Here is a 23,780-nt window from a genome sequence, read left to right as displayed (position 1 = left end):
CAGAAGCGGTCTGATTGTTCACTACAACCTGGAAAGTTCGGAAGTTTAAGCAGCTTTCAACGAGGTACAAAAGATTACCAATAAATACAGGTCTATTAAACTTACATAGCAGACCATAACGCCAGACCACAATCAAATATTCCAGCAAGTTTTAAGAGTATGATGTTCATGTCCTCTCGACGGTCAATACTCTTACTCCATTTTACGTTCAATCACTCTATCATATCCGATGTGATTTTTTTGCCAATAAAACAAAATTACTTGCAACTGTACATTAGTGAATAGCTCTTATGAAGATAATCTTCCATTCTCTCAAAAACGATTTTACCATAGATCTTCCCACCAACGGAGGGAAGATCTATGATAAACGGAATTCTATACATCTGTAGAAATTATTGATCTATTATTTTTATATGGATTTTACTTTACTTTATGGCACAAACATAGTGTTCTTGTAGATCAGTTGCCAGGCATCATGATCAATATAAACTTCAAAGAGGGTTGTGAGTAGAAGTTGTCATATCTTATGGATGTAAGGACTGACACAATCTGGTCGTAGGGGATTTCCTGACATTCCTTTCAAGTAAACATTTTGCTACCTTATCTTACGTAATGTTATAGGAATATTAGAGAGAACTAGTAAAGCTAGGAAACACATGAAGCTCTTCTGGTTCAGAAGCTTACATTTTTCCATGTTAATTTGTTTATGATTTCTTTGTGTCTTCCTATTGATAGTTCATTCTTGTATTTGTTTTATAAGGTTTCTTGAAATATACTCAGCAATTTTTAAGATGTTTTGGTACTTGAGATGTAAACATTTCATCCACCCTGTCAACATCTCCTGCCAGGATAAAAACCCCAACACAGGCTCACAGCACCCAGCACAGCCCACAACATCCAGCACAGACCACAACATCCAGCACAGACCACAACATCCAGCACAGACCACAACACTCAGCACATCCCACAGAACCCAACACAGTCCCACAGCACCCAACACAGCCCCATAGCTTCCAGCACATCCCCACAGCACCCAACACAGTCCCACAGCACCCAACACAGCCCCATAGCTTCCAGCACATCCCCACAGCACCCAACATAACCCCACAGCACCCAACACAGCCTCACAGCACACAGCACCGCCTCACAGCTCCCAACACAGCCCCACAGCACACAGCACATCCCCACATCACCCAGCACAGCCCCACAGTACCTAGCACAGCCTCACAGCACCCAGCACAGCCCAACAGCACCCAGCACAGCTCCATAACACACAGCACAACCCCACAGCACCCAGCACAGCTCCATAACACACAACACAACCCCACAGCACCCAGCACAGCTCCATAACACACAACACAACCCCACAGCACCCAGCACAGCTCCATAACACACAACACAGCCCCACAGCACCCAGCACAGCCCAACAGCACCCAGCACAGCTCCATAACACACAGCACAACCCCACAGCACCCAGCACAGCTCCATAACACACAACACAACCCCACAGCACCCAGCACAGCTCCATAACACACAACACAGCCCCACAGCACCCAGCACAGCCTCACAGCACCCAGCACAGCCCCACAGCTCCCAACAAATCGTGGTAGGAGGCAAGCGGAGACACCTTAGGTAGTATTTATGGCCGTGGTTCGCAGCAGCATGGAAGGAGGTGGGAATAGGGGGAGAGAGGGGGAGAGGAAGTCATCTATCTCTCCCCTCTCCTGTCCTTTATTATCCCCTTCTCTTCCCCCTCGTTTCTCATTTGCATATTTCTCGCTCTCTGTCTCCTCCTTTATCTGCCTGTCTACCTGTCTGTCTGTCTGTCTGTCTGTCTGTTCATTTATATTTTGTCGTAATGTGTTTCACTTTCTAATTTGTTATTATGTCAGTTATTATGTCTTTCTCTTATTCCTGCACTCCATTCTTACCTCCCTCCGTTCTTCCATACATCCTTCGTTCCTTCCTTCTTTTATTAATCATTCCCTCTGTCCCTTCCTTCCTTCTTCTCCTTCTTCTTCACTCGCTCTCATTTTCCTAGATCATTCTCTTCCATTCTCCTCTGTTTTCCTAGTTCCCTCCCTGCTTTTTCTCTCTCTTTCTTCTTCCTACTCATTTCTTCCATTTAATCTTCGTTCGTCGCGCTGGTTTAACCAATTCTTACTCCTCTTTTTAATGTATTAACGTTCTTCTTCCTCTTTCTCTGCTACTTAGTCTCTTTCTTCTTTTGTTTATTGTGCTTGTTGTCCATGTTTTTCTTCTTGTTATTGTTATTCTTACTGTCCTATCCCACGTCCCATCCCCCAATCCTTATCCTGGCCCTTTCCCAGTGCTATATAGTCGTAATGGCTTGGCGCTTTCTCTCTTGATAATTCCTTTCCCTTCTTACTGTTCTTGTTCTTCTTGTTCTCCTCCTTCTCTTCCTCACATCCATCACGAGAGAGAGAGTTCCAGGGAGTGTACCTGGCCTCTCACTCTCCCTCACACAGCTCGCCATCTCTTTCTCTCCCAAGTTTAGCTCTAGTTGCTTCTAACTTTCTCCAAAGTTTCTCTAACTCTCTCGCTCACCCCTCTTTCCTGCCTTTCAAATATCCGGGTTGAATAATAAAGGATGCTGCCTTCCTTCATTGTTCTTGAAGGAGGATGAGAAGAAAGTAGAAGAAGCAGAGAACGATGGTGTAGGAAAGGGATGAGAAGAGAGGGGGCTAGATGGTTGGGAAAGTAAGAAAGATGGAAAATGGGGAGAGAGAGAGAGAGATAGAGAGAGAGAGAGAGAGAGAGAGAGAGAGAGAGAGAGAGAGAGAGAGAGAGAGAGAGAGAGAGAGAGAGAGAGAGAGAGAGAGAGAGAGTGGAAGGTGAAAGAGCAAAGAGAAATTGGTGTTGGAAAGAGGATGAAAAGGAACGAGAAATGGATGTAGAAAAATGCTGAAGGATACTTAGGACGATAGATAGTTCATACATGAATAAATAAATAAGTCAGATACTTTGCAAATAAAACAGATACAAATATAAATTTAGATTAATATATTAATGGGTAGACAGAGAGAAAGAGAGGGACACACAACATGAAAATGCGGACCTCTCAACACCTTCTCTACACATAATCGTATATGTACACTTATACATATCTGTCTGTCTGTCTGTCTGTCTGTCTGTCTGTCTGTCTGTCTGTCTGTATCTCTCTCTCTCTCCCTTTCTCTCCCACTCCTTCTCTCATAAAATAACATTTAAGTTATATGATAGTGTCAGCTCCTCCCCTCACACCTATTTCTTCCCTTGTCGACTCCTTCTCCGGCTCTTCCCTACGTTGTCCCTCCGCTCCTTGGCTTCCAGGCCTTCTATCCATTTATCTTTTGCTATCCACCTTTTACCTCCTTTGCTGCCAGTCTTACTTCCTTCTCCTGCTTCTCTCTTTCTTCCTCTATTCCTCTATCGTCTCTCCTTCCCTCCCTCCTCCCGTCTATGATTATTCATGTACTACAATTATCTTCACCCTCTTCTACCTTCTTGGAGGTCTTACCTCACCTATCCCTCACCTCCTTCCTTCCTTCACTCCTCACTTCTTTTCCCTCACCTTACCCCTCACCTGCTCTCCTCACCCCTCAAGTTCACGGACCTCACTCAACGGGTTCCTTCAAAGTTACTAATGAAGGGTATCGTGAATTATGACTCGTCTCCTCAATATAATTTAGATAAGTTATCTACGTTCTCTCTTTATCCTTCCTCTTCCTCACCCCTCTTTATTCTTCCACTAACTCTCCCCCTCTTTATCATTCATCTGCTCCCACTTTCTCTTCATTATTTTTCCTCTGCTTCCTATTCACTCTCAGAATTGTCTTTTTTCTTTTACCCATACTGCTTCGGCTCCTATCTTCATCCTTCCTTTTTTCCGTTCTCTTTATCTCATCCCTTTCTCTCTATTATGCTCTCCTATCTCCTACTCTTACTCTCCCTTCCAATATTTCCTCATTTCTGTCCCACTTCTCACTTATTTCCTCCTTCCTGTCCCACTTCTTACTTATTTCCTCATTCCTGTCCCTTATCTTACTTATTTTCTCCTTCTTGTCCATTATCTCACTTATTTTTCCAACTGGGCCTATTCCACTTTCGTTTTTCCATTCCTTTCCTCCCTTCTTCAGCAAATATACTTCTCTACAATTCCTTACCATTTCCACTATTTCTATCGTTAATTCTATTCATTCCATTATCCTCTTGCCCTTTCTAATTCCTCCTCATGCCATTTTTCATGCTATTTTCCTTTCGGTGCTCGATTCTTATACTTCAATCTCATATACGAGCTCCTTGTCCTCATGTCGAAGCTCCTTTTCCCCATCCCATCTCCTTCCTCATATTTCCTTATATTTCCTAACACCTCCATTCACTCCAGTCGTCATACTTCCTCATATGTCGTCCCCTGTACCTTACCTTCATTCCCTTCCTCATATTTACTCATACTTCATTCCCCCATCCTCTACTTCCCTATATTTCATTCCTCATATTACCTCATGCCTCTTCCCTTTCTCTCCCCTCTCCTCATTAATTCCTGGTGAAGGGAGTTACGACTCCTCTTTGTCCTTGTATTGAGAGCCGCTGTTCGTAGCGAAAGACAAATATTCAGAAATACAACACGACGCTCATACAATACCCCGATATTGTATGCATAACGTACTGCACTAGAGCGATACGACAGAATTACAGGGATATAATCCTAGAGCCATACTGGGAAGAAAACATGGATTTTGTAGAGCAACTAAGTTATGCAATATAGCAAAACAATTATAAAGATGCAATAATATGTTGCAGTGATGAAATACAGTAGTAAAATGAAGCAACATACTGTAGTGACACCGGAGCTCAAACTAAATGAATCGTGATTCAATATTGCGATTTACTGAAATGTTGGATAGATACAATGTAGCGATATGCAGCAGCGAAACAGTAATACAGAATCACGATATAATACATCAATACAGTAATGCAAAATCGCAATATACTACAGCTATACAGTAATACAGAACAGTGATAAAATGCAGCAGTACAGACACACGCTGGAGGAATACAGTGTTACAATACACCTTTGCAGCTCTACAGAAGTGCGATACAGTTTAATTTGTTATTGTATCTTGTGATTAAGTCTGTGTGGAGTATTATATATATATATAAATATATATATATATATATATATATATATATATATATATATATATATATATATATATATATATATATATATATATATATATAACCAACACTCTCAGCCACCATCACTACCCATGCAATTAATCAAACACACTCACCGCTCCACACAACACACACACACCACATACTCACCCCCCCCCACCTCACACACACTTACATCCACCTGTACCCTATATACTCACCCCCTCCCACACCCACACACACACACACACACACACACACACACACACACACACACACACACACACACACACACGCACACACACTGCCTCATACTCACGCACCTTGCTAGAATTAACCCTCGCAGACTCTCTGATGTAATTTGGTAACTAATCTATAAGGTTATTATCTCGGGCGTTTTCTCAGCGAATTTTCACTTTTCTGGACGATATACTCAAGGGCCAAATTGCCTCGTCTTGTCTCAAGATCGAAATAATTTAAAGTGTTTCGGAAAGTTATTGCTTTTCGAAGATGGCGTCGAGGCGTTTACGCCCTAACCTGAGGCCAAGTTTATGTGACAATGGCAGTCAAGGCGCCAAGAATATTGTTGACGCTAAGAATACTAAGAACATGATAAATAACAATAATAATAATTTTCTATGGTAATCTCACTGAAGTAATTGTTTGACTTCCCATCGTCCCAATAACCAATTTTAAATGTTACCTCAATGTAACTTCAGTACTAAAATGCTTTTCTGCACATGAATGAAAATTTGAACACTGACCAATTGATATTAAACAATTCTATGACGAGCAGCAGTACTGAAGAGAACGAAGAGTCTTAATGGCAACTAACTAAGAGTTGGGCAAGAGTCTTTGCATCCAAAGAGTTTCCGACCGAATTTATGGACGATAATTTCGAGAGCTCTAAGTTTATTTGAGTTCCTAATGATTGACTTTTGTATGTCGTAGCCTTGACCTTTGGATGGCATAACGTTGAACTTTAGTTGGCGTGAATATGACCAATAGTTGGAGTAACCTTGACATTTGGTTCGTTAAACCATGACATTTTCCGATATGTAGTTTGGTCGTCAATACGCTGATTGATCTCATGAATCATGAGATGTACACTGAGTAATTTTAAAAAATCAAGAGGACTCTTCGATCTTAAGACTTGATCGATGTCACAAAAAAGTTTGCAGACAACTGTCCCACGTATTCGACGTCAGATCCATAAGTAAACAAACTCGGAGGGTCCGATATACACACTCACACATACATACACAAACTCCTGTAAAGTTATTCATGCAAACATTCCATACCCATGAGCGCATTTCCACGATAATAATTTGTGATGGACGATAAAATGAACATGGTGGACGATATATACACCTGGGCGGAATCTCTGGATATTTGAACGCCTCCGGTACACGAGTGAATTAGTTATCAGGTGGTCAGGGCCTTCTCTTTATCTTCAGTGCGAGGAGACAGGAGCTCTCAATGCTGGGGAGTTCTACGGTATAGCGAAATATACGCCCCCCAGCGAGTGAATAACAACTGGGCTTCTCCATGGAGCTGTTGATTTATAGATCCTAGGGAGATTATTTTAAGTTGAAGAAAAATGGTCCACACACTTCCCGTGCAGTTTGTCCGGTTTTCTTCTCAGAGAAAAGATAATAGATATATTATTTTAGTTTTTGTTTTATGTTATTTAATTTGCATAATGTATTAATGGGCATTAGGCATTAAGTAATTCGTATTGTTTTATTGTAAGTTATCCATAACCCACATCTCGGTATACATGCACTGAAAGGCCGCTTTGATAACCTGTATACAGTATAAGTATACAAAAGTATACTAGGAGTTCGGTCAATAAGCGATTCGGGGATATAAATAGCACTCCCTTTCCGGTGCTTGATAAGCTCTAAGCTCTACACCACAAGAAAAATGGTGACCTGAAATATGTTTCAGGACAAAAGCATTGTACCTGATTGGTATGAAACTTCTTGTTTTGGCTCTACTGGCTCCCTGTAAATTAACAGACTTTGACCTCACGACAAAACCATGACCAACCATTTGCTGCAAATGTATCAGTAGCAAAATAGAGCTCACCTTCACTTATGTTATATATATATTTAACATGTGAATTATCTTCGTTTCCATTTCGAGTCATTGACCAATCATCAAGTATATTTGAATTGTTGACGTTTTCTTCGTCAACCAATTTTCCAAATGAGTTATATTATTATGGTTAGTTTGGATCACACGAGCTCAGACATTGTCACGTCCGTGGAAGGAGAACATCTATCAGAACGTCACATGTGGCTCCTTTCATTTGCAATCTGAGTTCTAAAAATGTGCTTTGCAGGAAATTTAACTTGTGGGATGGATTTCTGCACACTGTAGAATACACGCAGAGCAGTTAGGTATCTTTGTTTCTTGTGGACTTATGATGTATTGCGATATCTCGGTTGTATTTGGTCTGCTTCTCGCTACATGTTTAGTCTTTTCTGGGAATTTATTTATTTTGATGTATGACAGTTTGTTGTATTAAGTTTGCTTCTCAAACCAAGGCTGGTCTTCTCCGGGAGGTAAGAACGAAAAAAGGAATCTCGGCACATATGTCTTTACTCAACGATCGATCTTAATTGCCAGTTATGAAACTATTTTCTGTCTTAGATTAAACTTTTATCTTGAATCACAGTTTAAAGAGTTAAGATTTAATTAAGATAGCTTTTCCATTGGCAATACTTAGGCAAAGGCTTTTTGCTGTTCAACAAATTCATCTCTTTTGTTTCATCTTCGTTATTCTGAATCCTCAAAAGGACTCGTTGTCTCACCATCCATGTGGCATCATCTCAGTGGCACCTTGCGTGTCACACCATCTTATTACTCTTTCTCAGGACATAGAGATCTGCTAAACATCTTAAAAAATGTAAATTTCATACCCGTGAAAAAAAAGATTCTTCTAATATTATTATCTATTATCACATTCGATATTTCCGCTATTCTTGTTACATTTAAAATATTTACCTGTCGCACAAAGCATTAAAAATTTGCATATTAATGGTTATAAATTATAGGCTTTCAGTTTTTACAACTCAAACCCATAATGTAATACATATATATCATTCCCTCTGTTATACATGCATTATACTCGTATTGTACATATATAATCCCCGCTGCAATACATGTATAATCTATGCTGGAATACATGTTTAATTTACACTGCAAAATGTGTAACCCACGTCGAGATACATGTCCAGGCTGCAGTATATGTATATCCCATGCCTTAATACATGCATAATGTAGACAGACCACACAGCGAGGTGTGTATAAATGATGAAACATGTATAACTCTCTGTGAAGGGTTAAATATGTTATAAGTGCATACATAAACAAATATGTAGTTCACATGAAATGTGAAAAAACACATATGGCGTTCAGTATATGTTGAACGTGTTCAACACACATGTTCAGTCCGTTCAACATACTTGTTTAGCACGCTCAACAAACATGTTTATGTCGTTCAACATACGTGTTAAGTCCGTTCAGCACATATTTAGCCTGGTCAACACACATTTTTAGCCTGTTCAACTCGCATATTTATCCTGTTCAGTACATATTTACATCGTGTTCAACACATAATGCTATATTCAATAAACATCCTTAGAACCTAACTCTACATATTTTACCACAAATAATACCATCATAGCTTACTGAACTTCGAAAACATTAACCATAGTTAAACTATAGCATTATATAATAACTTGGTTCAAGTTTTCTAAGTTTTATCCACATTTTGCATTTAGATAAGAACTATCTGCGGTAACCCCTCTAAACCACATGCTCAATTTTCTATAATACGCATAATGAGAACCATTTGGGTCATAATGCCATCATGGACCATTAAAACTTTGACATGCCACTTAATTCAAAGAGGGACAGATGACGGTCGCCCACACTTGAGACACCTTGTGCTGGGGATGCTGAGATTGATGCCATAGCTGCTGCTGCTGCTGCTGCTGTCACAGCTGCTGCTGCTGCTGCTGCTGCTGTCACAGCTGCTGCTGCTGCTGCTTTCAAACTCCTCAAGACGTTGCCTTATATCCGGGAGTCGAGGACAACCATCAACAATATGAAGATTAAATTGACTTTCATACAGTTTTTTTTATAAGCCTTAGGTGTGGAATATCGATATATTGGCATCCATACAATGCTTAGCTACTTATTGACGTATAATATATATATATATATATATATATATATATATATATATATATATATATATATATATATATATATATATATATATATATATATATATATATATATATATATACATATATCCACAAGGACTTTTCAGAATACTCTTCATTTTCTTCTCCGAGGTTATGGATTTTGCTACAATTGCACCAGAGGTGGTACCCCTATATATATATATATATATATATATATATATATATATATATATATATATATATATATATATATATATATATATAATATATATAATATATATATATATATATATATATATATATATATATATATATATATATATATATATATATATATATATATATATATATATATATATATATATTTATTTATTTATTTAATATGCATGCAAACAAAAGATAAAAGTTGAATTTTAATGTGTTATGAAGACACATTAACCCACTCACACGCAATCAAACAAACACACATTTGCCAAAAATTGAGCTTTGCTCAATATCATGAAAATAAATTCTTACTGCAAGCGGATAAATAAAAAATGTCTACTTTTATAAAGATTTCAATACCTGGACGCCGAGGGAGATGGCTTCCAGCCTATCCCGGGATCACGTACTATTGCATCAGTCCTCGCTCCCTGATAGATATTGGTATTTTAAACGATCAAACAATATTTTAAAGAATTTTCCTTGCCGCCTTTCATTAAATATGTAAACAAAACACAAAAAATAAACCTTTTCTTGCAGCAAATGAAAACGCAGGACAGTCTTCCGAAAACAAAAGGTAGTGCTCTTATGTATAAACACCACGAAGCTATAGATGCCAGATCCAAACACGAGGTAAAAAAGAAGAGAAGGAGAATTCCACCCGACATAGGAGAAAACAATGGCACCATCAGGGAAATTGAAGAGCTTAAGAGCTCCATATCTCGAGGCTTGGGGCATCCTAATCTAATCTGCAGTGTCAGCCGTGTTTGTTTTGCAGGATCGCTGTTATAGTTTGCCCCCCAAAAAGAGGGGTGAAGATGCTAAATTATTTCCAAATGAATGTCGTCTTTGAAATTTGTGAACTGGGACGCTATAAAGGAAGTGAAGATGGAGATGGGTAAAGGGAAACGGTGGAGATGAAGAAAAATATAAGTTATAAAATGTTGAAGAAGGAAGAAAAGATTGATGAGAGGAAAAATATATCAAGTATAACAATATGTATGTTTAGCAATATATTGTCTATGGCTTTCTGGCTATCCGCCTAATTCTCCTTCTTTCATTGTTCATTGTATCCATCTCTACAACTCTTGTCAATGTTCTTACTGAACCCACCAAGCTCTTATATCAATATTTGTACTTCCAATTCTTAAACACACTTCTCTTCCTGAAGACTACCTTAAATCCAACTACCTCCCACCATGTAACCAATATTCCACGCTCTATAACACCAAAGAACGTCCCTCTTACTCTATCTCCCTCCCATCTTCCCTACCATACCTTCCTCCCCCAACCTCCTGCTTCAAAAATTAATACATACATCCAGGCTTCGTGTATTCTAGCAACACAGTTCAATGATATTATTTAATTCAGAGTTTGCCAGCACCTTCTTCTTCTGCCTCGTAAATTCCGTGCAATATGTAAATTCTCGCGGAGCAAAAATTCTCTTAAGGCGTACATTTTTCTCTTTTAATAAATTCCTATTTGACTTACGGGGGCGGAAGCGTTATTTGGGTGAGATATGCAAATGTGGACAGCACCCCACGGAGCGGATGTTTGCGTGTATGTGTGTTTCTGTTTATGTGTGTACTCACTATTGACGTTTCTATTTGTGCTTGCAAGATCGATATGTTAGCTCTTGGACCCCGCCTTTCTAACCGTAGGTTGTGTAATGTTCTGATTCACAACCTTTTTTTTCCATTATCATGTCTACTATATATTTTCTTTCTAACACATATACAGACAGGTATATACAGCCCGAAGTAGCTGTCTAACTCTCAGGTATATATTTACAGTTAGGTGAATAGGGGCATCAAGTGAAAGAAACTCTATTTATTTGTTTCTGTTTCACCCGGAAATCCAACCTGGGCCCTTTGAACTACGACCCCAGAGCGTTGTCCTTTCGGCTGCGTGTGTGTGTGTGTCTGTGTTTGGTATGTAATAGCGGCCCATACCGTTCCTAATATACGTAAACGATCTAACAGAGAAAGTTAGCTAATTTTGTTAATGTTTGCTGACGGTGCTAAGTTATTGAGGGAAATAAGTACTGAGGAGGACTGTAATGTATTGCAAGATGAACTAGACTATCTTAAGGGATATTCTAAGAAATGGCTACTAGATTTTAACCTTGACAAATGTAAGATTATAAAGATAGAAGGAGCAAGAAGGCATCAAATACTGTACTGAATAAAGGGAGGGTATCTTTAAACTTCTAAAAATGGGAGAGCCTTAGGAGTAGATATAACTAGTGAATTAACACCAGAGGCTCATACTAGCAGAGTAACAAGGGCAGCATGCCACCCCTCTCTGGCAAACGTCTGGTTATCCTTCAGGAACTTTGTCAAAAATCCCTTTTGTTCGCTGTAAACATCATTTGACCAACCTATTATTGAGTATGCTGCCCCGGCATGTAATATCTACCTAAAGAAACACATAAAAAACCAGAAAAGGTTAAAAAAAGTGCGAAAAGACTCGATCCTGAGCTAAGCGAACTGATCAATGAAGGAAGGCCGAGAGAAGTGGATCTCACTTACCTGGAGGAACGACGAAATAACGCAAACATGATAACGATGTACGAGATGATAACGGGATTACAAATGAATATATGGAGGCAATGTTTAAATTAAGGAACAGTAGAACGAAGAGACATAATTGGAAACTGGAAACACAGATAAGCACAGAGACGTCAGAATGATTTTTGTTAAGTCTTTGAGTCGTAATTGAATGGAACAGATAAAAATGAGGACATTGCCAATTCGACGTGAAGTTTTCAACGTCACTGCATCGTACTCCTGATTGCTTAACAGCTGTCTAACTTCCAAGTTTACTGCTAGTTGAACAAAAGCATCAGATGAAAGAAAAATCCTGCACAAAAGTTTCTGTCCCTGGCTGGTATAAAAACCCGGGCCCTTTCAATTGTGAGCCGCAGACGCTGACTAGTAGACCACTAGAGAACGAAACCCCTGTGTGTGTGTGTGTCTGTGCTCGAGTATATATGTGTTTGATTTCGCGTCTGCCTGTGCCCAAAGACTGTATGAATAGTACTACACTTCGTATATATACAACTGGAAACGCCTTTGCTTAAGATTCACGCATCCCAAGTTCGTAAATCATCAACAGCAATATTCACCAAAGATATCTGCGTTGTATCTTAAAAGCAAAACTTATGTCAGCACCTACTCAACCTTTCCACGCCCTCAACACGAAAAGCACGACAGGACAAATGTTTTAGCAAATAATTGCACGTATATTATAACAAAGACATTTTTTTAATCATGGAAAAGGAGATAGGGGGGCGGTAGTAGGTAGTGGAGATATATGAGAATGAACTTTGAGTCTGGCGGGGTCTTAAAGTGAGCAGTAAGTGATTTTTCGAAAGTTTTTTTGTGTCGAAAATCCAACTTTTACCCAAGTTGTGGAGTGGCGATGGTGATGTAGCAGGGTGGGGTAGGTTATGAAGGAATGGAGGATAGGTAGGAGGAGGGAGAGGAGATATCGAAGTAAAGGGGACTGGGAGGGAGGAGGTGACGTGGTAGGAGTTTAAGGGATGCCGAAAGAGAGGAGGAAGGGTATTGAAAGAAGGGAGGAGGATAGAGAATTGGAGAGAGGTGCGTGGGAAAGAGGGTGAACAGGCATGCAGTGTGAACAAATGTGTCTGGAAATGTACAAATGTGAGGAAAAAGGTTGATTGTGATCAATAGGCGGATGAGAAGAAATGGTAAGGCATTAAGAGAAAGGTATATGAACACATAAAGACGATGAGTGTGACATTGTCGTAGTCTGTTGGTCTCCGTCGGTGTCTCTATCACTTTCTTTCACTCTCTCTCTCTCTCTCTCTCTCTCTCTCTCTCTCTCTCTCTCTCTCTCTCTCTCTCTCTCTCTCTCTCTCTCTCTCTCTCCCTCTCTCTCTCTCTCTCTCTCTCTCTTTCTCTCTCTCTCTCTCTCTCTCTCTCTCTCTCTCTCTCTCTCTCTCTCTCTCTCTTACACACACACACATACACCTTGTTCACCTAGCACTAAATATGTACCTTTAGTTATATAGTTAGACAGCTGTTACGGGCTGCTTCCTGGGGATGTGTGTGTAAAAGAAATATATTTAGTACAGATAAAAGAGGGAAAATAAATTGGTTAGAAAGGCGGGGTCTAAGAGCTAACAGCTCTATTCTGCAATTACAAATAGTAAATACAAATAGTATATACATAAAGACAGAAGAGTAAGGGAAGACACGAAAACTACCTACAAAATTCTCAGAGAAATTGACAGGATAGATAAGAATAAACTTTTTAACACTGGTGGTACACGAACAAGGGGACACAGGTGGAGACTTAGTACCCAAATGAGCCACAGGGACCTCAGAAAGAACTTTTTCAGTGTCAGAGTAGTTAACAGGTGAAATGCATTAGGCAGTGATGTGGTGGAGACAGACTCTATTCACAGTTTCAAATGAAGATATGATAAAACCCAGTAGGCTCAAGAATCTGTACACCAGTTGATTGACAGTTGAGAGGTGGGATCAAAGAGCCAGAGCTCAACCCCCGCAAGCACAACTAGGTGAGTAAAACTAGTTGAGAACACACCTACATTCCAAACTGAAAATTTACACATTTTTTTTAATTACATAAGGGGAACAGTCTACGGACACCACCACCCACGTTTCACTTACTCTGAACTTCTTGTTGGAATATATTCATATGAAAGCGCAAGTAACTCCAGAGTTTCACCATAAAATCGGTTACTTGACTCTTTAAACACTACATTTCACAGTACACTATTTCGAGTTTAGTAAGAATATCATATTTCCATATTTTATGTTTAACAACATTTAGGGTTTATTATTAATGCCATTGAAATTTCTAATAATACTTAAAACTTAAAACTGGTATTCTATATAACACATTATCTCTCCCTCTCACTCTCTATGTTTCTGTTTCTGTCTCTCTCTCTCTCTCCCCCTCTCATCTTTTATTTGTATTATTAATGTTAAAATACCTCCATTACTACTACTAATAATAATAATCATAATATCAATAATAATAATTAATATTAATAATAATAATAATATAACATCGTAATTATAACATTTTTATTACTTTATAATTTAGATTTTACTGTTTATAATTTTATTTCTTCCGACTAAGTAATTTTTGTAGTTGTCTCTTGGCATTGTGTCTGTTTTTGTTATATGTGTTTTTATTGGGGTGTTTTCGTCTCGTTGTTGTTCATGGAATAATTTTTTGTTTTAGTTGTTGCTGTTGTTATTTTTGTTGTTGGATGTTGATTTTGTTGTATGAATAGTGTTGTTATTTTAGTGACGCATAAATGTTTGTATTTTTATCCCGCGAATCCAAAATTTAGCTTCCCTATTGCATTAGTTTTTGTTAACCGAGCAACTAATTCGATTATTCAAACTTCGGACTTCAACACTGTTTTTTTCCGGTGTTTGTGTGTGTTTGTGTATATGTTTCCTTTTTTTATGCATTCGAGTGTTTATGCTTTTAAGTATATGTGTATTTTTTTTGTTTCAATTTATTTTCTTGAGCATATGTTTTCGTGTGTGTATGTACAGGAATATGTGTTTGTGCATGTATCTGCCTGTGTATGTGCTAGCATGTGTGTGTGTATGTGCTAGAGTGAGAATGTATATACAAATGTTTGAACACTCAACGCTCAACCTGTATTCTGATCTAGGTAACATTTAATAACATCTTGGATTGTGGGGATTATTTTTATACGTATATGTACACTTGTATTTCAGTGTGTGCGTGTGTGTGTTTATGTGTGTGCGTGTGTGTGTTTATGTGTGTGCGTATGAATGTGTGTGTGTGTGTGTGTGTGTGTGTGTGTGTGTGTGTGTGTGTGTGTGTGTGTGTGTGTGTGTGTGTGTGTATCTAATGGTACAGACACACACACACATGAACTAGAGGTCTCAAAAGCGACCTCTACCTCTTGCGTCAGTAATTAACTACTCTCAGGTATCTGGTAAAATTCCCTTTCATTGCCTTATCATCTCTATACTTGACATATGAAAGGTTATCTTGTAAAAATATATATATCCCCTATTTATTTTATTTTAGAACTCTTCTCCTATATCATCACATTCCCTCCCTTCCCATTCCTCTCTCACACCTCTTCCGTTATCCTTTCAATCCTCCAATTACAACTACTCATCCTATAAATTATACGACAAAAGCTGAGAGAAGACATTCTATTGCCTCTGAATCCTGTTCTGCATAGACACCAATGACCTATTCAAGTCATAAGCAATCTCACTTCCCCCCACCACTCATGCACCTCTTTCCCCTCTTTCACCTCTCTTCGTTCACCTGTTTCATTTCCTCCCCAATCTCTTTATTGTCACATTTCTTCTCTTTTCTCGTTCCTTCCCCCCCCCTCTCCTTATAGTCATCCATCTGATTCCTCTTTACTCTTTCTTTTTCTTCCTCCTCTTCGTCCTGTTATGTATATCGTTCTCCTGTTCCAAATTTTCCCTATTCCATATTTTTCTAATTGTCTTTCAACTTCTTCCAACTCCTCTCGCACTCGCTAATATATTATGCATATATATATATATATATATATATATATATATATTCCACACCCCATTTATCTCGTCCTCTACAGTATATTTTAGACGGATGGAAAGACATTATAATTGGAATTGGAGGCAGTTTCAGAGTAATAAAAAAGAAACAATGTAACAATGTAATACCTGGCTGATATCAAAGGTAAATATTGACAGAAGAGCTACAAGTGCGAAAGCAAAACCATCGAACATATAAATAGCTTTCAAGAACCTGACTAAGGAATTCTTGAATTTTTGAACCAGTCTCAGGGTATGCAGGATAGAACTCATCTGTAAAGACGGGGTTCAAGAGCTAACAACTCGATTCTGCAGGCACAAATAGTAAATACACACTCACACACATCATTTTCATCAGGCAGGACCAAAGAGCCAAAGCTCAACCCCCGCAAGCACAAATAGGTGAGAACACACACATACACACACTAATAATCCGTGGTCGTGGGTGTACAAATGTCCCCTAATACCAGATCTGATAGCTACAATCCAGACAAATTGGTTATTCATGTGGTACACGCATCATGTGGAGGCGGTGGAGATGCAGGAAGCTGCAGTAATAGATGGCCTTCTCGCCGCCGGCTAATTACTGATGGTGTTTCAGAGACTTGGCGGCGCATGGGGTCGTTATCCGTCATGTTTTTGTAGGTGTGTGGTACGGCCGGAGGAAGAGGAAAGGGGAAGTGAGAGCGAGAGAGAGAGAGAAAGAGAGAGAGAGAGAGAGAGATACATTCAGGTCGACAGACAGAGTACTGACGAAAATAGAGAGAGGTTGAATCCCAGTACCAATGAGACTCACATTTCCAGGCACCGCTGTTTCTGATGTTTCGACCAATTTCAGAGTGCCACAATTCACTTACCCTTTCATAGACTGTAAATATCGCGGAAGCAGACGCTTCTACAATAACCAAGATGGCCCCAACTTTCTACAGTTTTAACTTTGGGATTCTATGTGAAATATGAGATCGCATACTATCTAATGCACTGAGTCTTACTTTACCGGTAAGAAAAATGACCCCCAACAGAAGATCTGAACACACACACACACACACACACACACACACACACACACACACACACACACACACACCAGAAATACAATCACTCCTCATCTCCGTTCCACTCTTCTCTAACACTCACATAGTTTTTCAAGCTTAGAGCCATTGTGCTTCACTATGGAGGAAAGGAACTCGGCTATCTAAGAGAATGATGTGTTGGAGGTGGTGTGGTGGTGATAGTTGAGTGGTGGGGGGTAGTGGTGGTGTGGCGATGGTGTTGTGGAAGTGCGGGATGGGCTTGTGGTGGCAATGGTGATGGCTTTGTGGGTGGTGGTTGAGATGGTGGGGATAGTAGTGGGTTGGTGATGGTGTGGTGGTGGTGGTAGCGATTGTTGTGTGGTGGTGTTGGTAGTAATGGTGATGTGGTGGTGTGATACGGTGTGGTGGTGATGGTTGTGTGGTTATGTTTGTGTGGTAGTGATACTCGTAATGGTTGTGTAGTTGTGATGGTAGTGTTGTGGTACTGATGGTAGTGTTGTAGTAATGATGGTAGTGTTGTGGTAATGATGGTAGTGTTGTGGTAATGATGGTAGTGCTGTGGTAATGATGGTAGTGTTGTGGTAATGGGGGGTAATTATGGGAGTGTTGTGATACTGATGGAAATAGTGGTAGTGTTGTTGTAATGGGGGAAAAAGTGGAAATGGTGGTAGTGGTGGTGGGGGTGATAGCGTGGGAGAGTGCAAGATATTCAATTGGCGCTGTATGATATAGAACTTATACAAAGTATTTTACTGAGACGAAAATAACTTAATGATTTGTAAAGACAAAATTCCCCAGAGTTTGACATTTCTGCAAGTCTAACTCCTGAGGTACACAAAGTGAAAGACATCTGATGTATATGCAAAGGTATGAAATTACGTTCTTTTCGAAACTAAATATGGAATAATTCATAACATTCCAAATTACGTATAATAGACCAAAATTTGCATCTCCCTCATACAGCGCTTAAACAGTTCAGAGCAAAGTCACGGATAGAACCCCAGAGTAGACCCACATTTGAAGATAAAATAAAGGAAATAAAATTAGCCTCAGTGAAAGAGAGAAGGGAATTATCCGGGGAAAGCGCCAAGCCATTGTAATTATATAGCACTAGGAAGGGGTCAGGATAAGGATTTAACATCACGACGCACTATTCTCAGAGGAACTAAATAATAGGCAGATAAATACTCATATAATAGGAACCAGAACGTGTTGACACAGGTGTTAGTAGAGGCAGACTCTGTATATAAATTCATACAAACATAATACAAAACCCATTGGAATAGTGAGCAATAATACCAATTGATTGAAGGCAGGTACCTGATTGAAATATAAACAGTAACAGCTGTAGGAATAAACATTGTCTCATATTTGCGTATTACAAAGATCTAAAGCCTAGTGCTAGACGCTTGCGAAGACTTGCAATAAATCCCTGAGGACAGGGTAACTTCAAAACCTTTGGAATACAGCCAATATCATGCCAATATACACAAACGGAAGAGATACAACAGGGGTACCCTTATATACATGCCAAGCAGAATGAGGCTTAAAAATAATAAAGGGAGAGAGAAGACAGGATCATTTTGAAATGGCCTTAGTAACGTAACAGTATCCAAGGATTCAGTAAGAGCAGATCTGATTCTGCTCTGGTGGGATCTTTGACACATGATCACGGAGGCCTTGGAGGGGAAACAAATGACAGAAAAGGATAATTTTTAGTAAATTGCCAAAAAAATCTTTGATACTGTGCTTATAGAAAATGAGTCAACAAAACAGACATAGTTGATCCCATTCGTTCTACCTTCAATCTCCACCCTTATTCCTTCTCTACTATACTCTCTTCTCTCTCTGTTACCTTCTCTCAAATTTACCCCCTTGTTTTATCTTTCCTATCTGCCTTTCATTCCCGCTTGCCAACCCTAATAGCGTGTCCCTACATAATTTCTTGTTGATCTCATTCTCAACTTCTGGGTGTTTTATATCTATACCTTCATCTTGCCTTCCCATCTCTCCCTCTGCATCCTGCCTTGACATCCATCTCGCTCTCTCTCTCTCTCTCTCTCTCTCTCTCTCTCTCTCTCTCTCTCTCTCTCTCTCTCTCTCTCTCTCTCTCTCTCTCTCTCTCTCTCACACACACATACACATATATCGAATGCACTTCAAGTCAAAAGAATCAACTCTGAAATGTATTTAAAGCCCTTGAATTATAATTAACTCAATAATTAATTCTCGAATTTTTGCCGAAATTCTGGTATGGACCAGAAGGTAGTCACCTCCGGTAACTATGTGTTAATGCTGCATTGACGTGTGTTTGTGTTTCTCTGCGTGTGTGTTTGTCTGCTTGCGTGTGTGTCGGCGAGAGAGATTGTGTATGTCTGCGAACGAGTTTGTATATGTCTGCGTGTGTGTTTGTGTCTGCGTGCGTATTTGTGTGTAGTGTGTTTGGGTGTTTGTGTTTGATGCCCCTTAATACACTGAGCTTATCAATTGCCAACTTAAGCTGGATGATTATTGAGTTACACTGAGCTATAAATGGCTGCATAGTGTGTGATTTCTGCCTGGGATCAGTTTTAATTAAATGCTCTTCTGTATCGTATAGTGCTGTTGTCTGTACCACTGTGTACGGTTAATTCTACATGACCTTCATAAGGTTCTTTACGTGACTCTCACAAGGTGCCTCTATATCTCTGAATCCTATTTCTCTGCTAAGGTATCAATTTATTTCTGTACCGCTTTATAAGAGACATCAATGACTTTTTAACGCTTTATAAAGACGGCTAAATCTAAAGCTTTATCAAGGTTCAATAGCATCTTTGTATCGCTGTATCACTGTACCTCTGTATTTCACAACACACTCTATAAAGGTACGAATGCGTCACCGTACCGCTCTCTAAATTACAAATATGTCATTGTACCGCCCCATAAATGTTCAGATGCTGCTATAGGAAGGTATATTTACATCACCGTAAACGTACGGTGATACGTACGTAAACGTACGTATCACCGTAGACTCGCTAGACCCGTTTATCCACCCGTAAGCAGTATTATTTCTGGATTATTTTAGTCTGCCTACCAAAAATAACAGGTGAAAATCCATTTCAAATTTCTTTTCACTGCAATCAGCAAACACTATTTGCTAATTTAGTTACTGCCAGGATGCATTAACTCCGCGATGCCAATTTACTCTAGATTTGCATAAAGAATCCAGGAGCCAAAGTTAGATTGCAGATGCTTAGTTGACGTCAGTTTTACAGCTCCTAAATTAACATTAATAGAAAGCGTAATTTGTTGATTATCTAGGTCAATTAAATGTGTGTGTGTGTGTGTGTGTGTGTGTGTGTGTGTGTGTGTACTCACCTAGTTGTGTTTGCGGGGGTTGAGCTCTGGCTCTTTGGTCCCGCCTCTCAACCGTCAATCAACTGGTGTACAGATTCCTGAGCCTATTGGGCTCTGTCATATCTACATTTGAAACTGTGTATGGAGTCAGCCTCCACCACATCACTTCCTAATGCATTCCATTTGTCAACCACTCAGACACTAAAAAAGTTCTTTCTAATATCTCTGTGGCTCATGTGTGTGTGTGTGTGTGTGTGTGTGTGTGTGTGTGTGTGTGTGTGTGTGTGTGTGTGGTTGTACTTACAGGGATTGAACTGCGGTTGTTTGATCCCGAATTTCAACAGTTAATCAACTTATTTTCCGGTCATAGCGACATTTGGAATTATGTATAGAGTCAGCCTCAACCACATAACTGTCTAATGCTTTCCATTTATTAACTAGAAATAAGTTTTAAGAGATAGAGTAATGTCCATGTGACTAAACTGGGTTGTCAGATTCCACCTAGGTCCGTCGGTAGAGCTCTGAGCAAACAATCATTACAATGACACAATTTACGCAATGACGCAATGTACTTACAATGATGCTTAGAGGCCCCACACTTACAAAGTTACAAGTCTCTACTAAACTTATATACTGTACTCGTAGACAACTCCAACAGTACGTCAAAAATAATCTGCCAGTGGCAATATAAGAATTATCTCATTCAGCCACCTAATTACTTATGAAACCGTTAACATCATCCAGTTTACTGATGACAATGGACGTATTTTCTGCCGAAAACATACTCGTGTTGATTCTTATCTCCCCATTAACTTTAATTAATAACTATGTTGCTTTAAATATCATATGCTAATTGGTGTGCTTGTATGAGGTGATAAAATATAATATTATGCAAATATTCACATATAATGCAGTAGTCACATTGTAATATCTATAGAGACTAGCCTTGGTAATAATAAGAGTTATTTACTCTGCAAAACATTAAATATTTGAATTTAATAACACAGTGTCAGTAAGAGCAATAGTTCTCATCAAATAATTGTGTCTCACTCTCTCATCAGCTGTGTGATAATTTCAACGCTACAGCTTATGTTTCACCCATCAATTGTGTGTCTTACACATTAACTGTCTCACTCATCAACTGTGTCTCATCCGTTAATTATGTGTCTCATTCTGCAAATATGTTTCTCACCCTCTCCTCAACTGTCTCTTAACTCACTCATTACATTCTTGTATTACTCCCATCAATTGCTCGAGTCTCACTCTCTCATCAAATGTGTCCCAATTCCTCATCAAATATCTTTCTCATTCTTTCCCCAAATATGTCCTTCTTCCCCCCTCATCAACTGTGTCTCATTAACTGAGTCTCACAAAGTCCCCAGAAAGATATCTCACTATCTCAGCAACTGTCTCAGTCTCTCATGTGCTCTACTCTCTCTCTCTCTTTCTCTCTCATCAACTGCATGTGTCTCATCTCTCACAGTGCCGCCGCGGATTATAGACACGAACACCAGTGGGGACACGGAGGTGAGAGAGGACGAGACGGCCAGATTGGTGTGTGGAGCCAGCGGGACTCCCCATCCGGCCTACAAGTGGAGGCGGGAAGACTCTTCCCTCATCGATGTATCCGGCACCACAAGTGAGTGTTGGAGGGTGGTGAGAGAGAGAGAGAGAGAGAGAGAGAGAGAGAGAGAGAGAGAGAGAGAGAGAGAGAGAGAGAGAGAGAGAGAGAGAGAGAGAGAGAGAGAGAGACAGAGAGAGAGAGAGAGAGAGAGACAGAGACAGAGACAGAGAGAGAGAGAGAGAGAGAGAGAGAGAGAGAGAGAGAGAGAGAGAGAGAGAGAGAGAGAGAGAGAGAGAGGGAAGGATGGAGGAGGCAAAGGAAAGGGAAGAGGAACGAAATGAAGATGAAAAAGAGGGGGAGGGAAGGTGAGAGGAAGAAGAGTGATAGTTGGTACTTGGAGAAAGTTGAGAGGAAACTGAATGGGGAGGAAGGAGAGAAGGATAAGGGAGAAAGGGGAGAAAGGAAAGGAGGAGGAGGAAAAGGAAAGAAAAAGTGAGAAGAAAAAGTGAAAACTTACTTCATTCCGGGTAAAGTAGAAGTAGAGACAGGGGAGAAAGGGACACAAGAAGTTGATGAAGGAATGAATGAAGTCAGCGGATATGAAAGATGAGGAAATGGAATAGGAGAGTAAGAACTTGGAGGAGCTTTTGTTTATAGTTTTGAGAAGCCATATAACATTGACGAGTTTTGATAAGCCATATAACATTCACGAGTTTTGATAAGCCATATAACATTCACGAGTTTTGATAAGCCATATAACATTCACGAGTTTTGATAAGCCATATAACATTCACGAGTTTTGATAAGCCATATAACATTCACGAGTTTTGATAAGCCATATAACATTCACGAGTTTTGATAAGCCATATAACATTCACGAGTTTTGATAAGCCATATAACATTCACGAGTTTTGATAAGCCATATAACATTCACGAGTTTTGATAAGCCATATAACATTCACGAGTTTTGATAAGCCATATAACATTCACGAGTTTTGAGAAGCCATATAACATTCACGAGTTTTGATAAGCCATATAACATTCACGAGTTTTGATAAGCCATATAACAGTCACGAGTTTTGATAAGCCATATAAAACTGATGAGTATATTACTGTTAATATGTTACTATTATCGTTATTAACGCTGTTACTGTTACTTCTGCAGTGACTGGTACTGCTTTAACTACAAGTACACGGTATATAAATATTATAGACAGGTTCCACACGGATCATATATAATGCAGTTTCCGAAGTCTATATTTAATAAAGTTAATAAAACTATATCACAGGAAAGCAGAAGCAAAAATTCTAATTCGCTCAATGCTTATTTCTGTGTGTTTTGAACAGATAAATCTCTCTCTCTCTCTCTCTCTCTCTCTCTCTCTCTCTCTCTCTCTCTCTCTCTCTCTCTCTCTCTCTCTCTCTCTCTCTCTCTCTCTCTCCTGAAATAATAACTGGTCCACGAGACCACAAAGGGTACGCTTGCTCGGATTTAAACTGTATACTTGCAACGAATGAACCGATTCCTGTATTATTTTGCATACAAGCCTGAATATACATAGCAGGCATATCAGTGTATTTTTCTTGTCCATTTGCTGGCTGGGGAGACCGACTTGAGTCCCTGGGTTGCAACTTTGTGTACTCCTTTCTACTGTTCATATTGTTGATGCTGTTCTTGTTATTCTTC

The 23,780-nt window shown here is 39.4% G+C and overlaps 1 non-coding gene across 1 annotated transcript in view; it reads left to right on the top strand.

Annotated features, from left to right (window-relative positions):
- The window catches only part of LOC123762438 (uncharacterized), a 50,365-nt gene extending 28,203 nt beyond the window's left edge, over positions 1-22,162 (top strand). The window contains exon 3 of the transcript XR_011229304.1: positions 22,013-22,162. This is a non-coding gene — a transcript (uncharacterized protein). The remainder of the gene's footprint in view (positions 1-22,012) is intronic.
- Positions 22,163-23,780: the final 1,618 nt, after the last annotated feature.

The sequence above is a fragment of the Procambarus clarkii genome, chromosome 2 (genome assembly GCF_040958095.1).
Source record: "Procambarus clarkii isolate CNS0578487 chromosome 2, FALCON_Pclarkii_2.0, whole genome shotgun sequence".
NCBI classification, from domain to species: domain Eukaryota; kingdom Metazoa; phylum Arthropoda; class Malacostraca; order Decapoda; family Cambaridae; genus Procambarus; species Procambarus clarkii.
Note: the sequence above shows the minus strand (reverse complement) of the source record. Positions and strands in the feature narration are given on the sequence as shown.